The sequence below is a fragment of the Oncorhynchus masou genome, chromosome 28, assembly GCF_036934945.1.
Source record: "Oncorhynchus masou masou isolate Uvic2021 chromosome 28, UVic_Omas_1.1, whole genome shotgun sequence".
NCBI classification, from domain to species: domain Eukaryota; kingdom Metazoa; phylum Chordata; class Actinopteri; order Salmoniformes; family Salmonidae; genus Oncorhynchus; species Oncorhynchus masou.
In genome coordinates, this window is record NC_088239.1 from 38,850,747 (window position 1) to 38,854,867 (window position 4,121).

General features: G+C 38.5%; 1 pseudogene; it reads right to left on the minus strand.

The window, feature by feature from the left end:
- Positions 1–889: 889 nt before the first annotated feature.
- LOC135516982 (retinal homeobox protein Rx3-like) lies at positions 890–3,768 on the minus strand (annotated as a pseudogene).
- Positions 3,769–4,121: the final 353 nt, after the last annotated feature.

Genomic DNA, 4,121 nt, shown 5'->3' on the forward strand with positions numbered 1-4,121 from the left:
GTTAAGATTATCTTATACTTCCCAGTTGTAAACAGTTACTGCATATATTATGACAACATTCTGTGAGGTTTGTGTTTGTTTTTGGTGTTTGGCTGTGTTCGTCAGTTTTTCCCCAGCCTGTTCGAGCTTTGGGGATTCTTAGGGATTCTTCAATTAAGTGTTTGTTGGCATTCAACAACAGATGAGTAGTCTTCATGCTAAGTTTTTCACTTGAGAAATACTGCACCAAAATCTGCGACTAAAACCTCCCTGGCAAAAATGTCAAAATGAATTAAAGATTTCTTGAGCTATTGTAATCATAATTTTGACTATTATGATGAAGTGTACTGGATATGGCGTCTCAAGAGGAACAAACAGTAATACTGCTAGCATGCTAGTAGATACCATAGACTACCTCTAACTTCCTTCAAACAGGGTGCAGAGACATAAAAATAGTATCCATGAGTTCATCTGATTCTGGGGAAGTAGTTAAAAGGCTTCATTGCCAAAATCCCAAAGTGTCCCTTTAAGGGAGTATGCAAGCACAGATGTTCACTTCACCTCGTCGTCAACCGAACCTACTCAGCTTATTTGGATACCTTTACACACCTGCACAAGGTAAGGAGGAAAAGTGTACATTTCCTAAGTCAGAAACTAAAAGTAGACCAGAGTAAACCAGATGTATCTTGGTGAATGCAAGCATTTCATTGATGAGGAAAGTACATTATAAAACTTGAATATACTGAAAATGCACAAAAAACACTGACTGGGATGATAATGTAAACCATTGAAGAAGACAAAAAAACTATGTTCATCATCTTGTGGGGAAGAGTCCTCTAGCACATTGGACTTTAATGTCTATAATGCAGCAACAATTCATTCAGTAGAAGTCTTTAGTCTTTGCATTGCCTCAGAGGGATGCAAGCATGCATCCATCCTCACCATGTTTTCCAATAGACTGAATATGCTCCTTAGCCTTCATCCTCAGAGACACAATACTAGAATTACAAGGATCCAACTCCTCCATAGTTAACTTGTCCACGTACCCAGACACTGAGCACTGGTATGGGGGCGGCAGAGGAGGACACAGAGAACCAATATGCCCGAAACTGGGGGAGTGGAGAAAGGGTGGAGGAGTGTAGCTGGATGTTCTTTGGAGGCCCTGAGATGGGCTGGTGATGAAGCCGGAAAGGGACTGCAGATGGGTGGCAGTGGTGGTGGGAGTGCTGAGCCATGGCTCCAGCTGTAGCCCGGAGCCCAGAGACTGGGAGGAGGAGCGGCTGAAGGACAGGAAGGAGGAAGTGTCCTGGAGCTTGATGGAGCTCACCTCCAGCTTCTCCTGGCGACGCCACTTGGCCCGACGGTTCTGGAACCACACCTGGGATGGAATCATCACAACATTCTTTTAAGACATTCTGTAATTCAACATTATGAGAACTGGGGCGATTATACACAGAAACAAGATTCAGGGGCACTTTGACCATATCAGTAAAATTTTGAAATACCATACAGATGTAGGATCTTAATTTGAGCAGGAAATATATCCTGTATATATATCCTGTAGCAACTGGAAGAATGAATTATTATATGGATTATAATATAAATGTAATTTATGTAGGGTTGATACATTTTTCTTAAGGGAAAATCAAGTCTGAAATTTCATAGTGGAAATTACAAAGTTCAGAAGGCTTTTTAAACTTCAAATATACATTACAAGTTTTACATTTCCTGCAGAGCAGGTTTAGTTCTCCTGCAACATGGTGATGGAATGAAGTTCCTACATCTGCACATGATTTAACCCTAACAATGATAACACTGCTGAAAGGCAGATGAAAGAAAGCTTAATCAGAAAACTTCTCTACTTAGTTCAACCTCTTTGCCAAAATGTACTGTTTGTCAACTTAATAAAACTTTGCTGTGTCAAATAAACTCAATTGCCTATCTCTCCACATATTAGCACAACAACAGTCTATTGTAAAACTTAGCTTTGGCAGGCTATTTGAAAATATGTAATATCTTTAATGGGAAGATATCTACTATTTGAATATATGAATGATAACTGTCAACCTTTGTGTAATACATTATTAACTATGATACTGTTACTAATGAAATGTCTTAAACATAATGATACATCATTGGAATAACTTTAATTATCTAAATAATATCTATATAATGTAAGTATATAGACAGGTCTTGGACTCAATGAGATCTTGCAGATAAAATACATGATTATTTACTTAACATCATTAATGGCTTAGTAGACTCAATTAATAGTTTGAATATAGAATCTCATTGATGATAATTTCAAAGGCTTGAAACGGTTTCAAAGGCTTGAAACTTATAGGTAACAATTATTATATAAAGCCCTGCTCCACAAACTCTCGACTTAACTAACATCACTGTTAAGATTTAAAATGCATCAAACCCATTCACCTGGTTGGTTAACTCTGGAAACTCATTCAGAGTCTAGAGAGTTAGGAGAATCAGCCTTTCATTTCCTTGCATCTTATGTGTGGAATGATAGACAGTACACTTCAAAATGGAGGAATTGGTGTCTCTCGAGCATTTCAAAAGATTAAGGGACCTTTTTACAGAAGAATGTATCTGTTTTATTATGATTGTGTTTTGCTTTTGGTGTATTGTTGTGTATAATACCGTGTATTTGATTGTGTATATTGTATTTTGGTGTGTAGTGCTATACATGGCTCATCTAGAAAAGAGACCTTGGTCTCAGCATTGACTCAACATTTATGTAAAAAAAGGGCTATTATCATCAAATACCATATGTGAAAATTTACTTAATAGTGAAGAAGTTAGGCCTAATATAAATTGCAATAACATATTTTAGTGGTCCTGACATTAGCCTACGGTTGTAATTTAACAAGATGAATATTCAACTAAAGACGATGATTATTTCACGAACCACATTTTATATAAACTTTATTGATAAGACTCAGACACACAACTTTTGCTAAATGTTTCACAAATAGGATAAGACAAGAACTTATGTTGAGCCCATGCTCGAAACATTCATTGATAGACCTCGAGTCGAACTTCATACACATTTTCAACGACGGACTCAGTTGCTTGCTCATGATGTACCTGTACTCGGACCTCGGGAAGATGAACTTTGAGCGAGATCTCCTCTCTGCTGTAGACGTCAGGATAGTGCGACTTTTCGAACGCTCTCTCCAGCTCGTGCAGCTGAAAGGTGGTGAACGTGGTCCTATTACGCCGGTGTTTCTTCTTTGGGTTCTCATCAATGTGCAATTTATCCTCCCCTTTAGTTAAGTCAGAACTGACAGAGGCCCCAAACTGCTGCAGCAGACACCTGAAAAATACATTGTAGGCTGGATCAATTTATGAACTTCTGAGCTATATTTGCCAACCTTTTACTCTAATTTGAATGGTTACTGGCACGCATGTGTAGGCCTAAACATGGAATAAATAACTATAAATAGCCTACTGGTATGAAAGATAACATTTTGAATAAATTTTGAATCAATTAAAAAAATATTGCCAACGTTACTTACTGTCAAAACATTTTGGGTTGAGTTCTTTCTTCGGGGATGACATAATTCCATTTCCTCTCAGCTCAGCAGGTTTTCCTGATTCATTGTAGGACACAGATTGATGAAACATATTTTCGTCTTTAAATCCCAATATTGCTTCAATACTGTGAACCCTCGTTGCGGCTTGATTATGGTTATTCCAGGGGCTTCGGACAAAACGTGCAGAAGGCGACAGGCGCTCTTCCATGACTTCGGGAGTTGAACCAAGAAGCCACATTTGATGTATAAAATATTCTCAAACTAACTTGAAATGACATTGAAAAATACATTTAAACTCCCGAGAAAGTTATATTTAAGAATGCATAAAAAAATGTTGAAATAGAATGAAACACAGACTGTTGACTAACAAATCTGTGTAAGGCATGCATTGCTACTGAGTATAGAGGCCACCGAGCTGACACTCGACGAGAGGTCTTGTCATATAGAGGAGGCTGTATCTTCTGGGGTTTATAAAGTAGTCCCCCCGGTAAGACCCCCGTGTCCCTCAGTCCATGTGACAGTTCCCACCTCTCCACTAGACACGTCAAAAGAAGAATGTCACGTTCGACTTGACCCAGCCCTGCGGTTTGG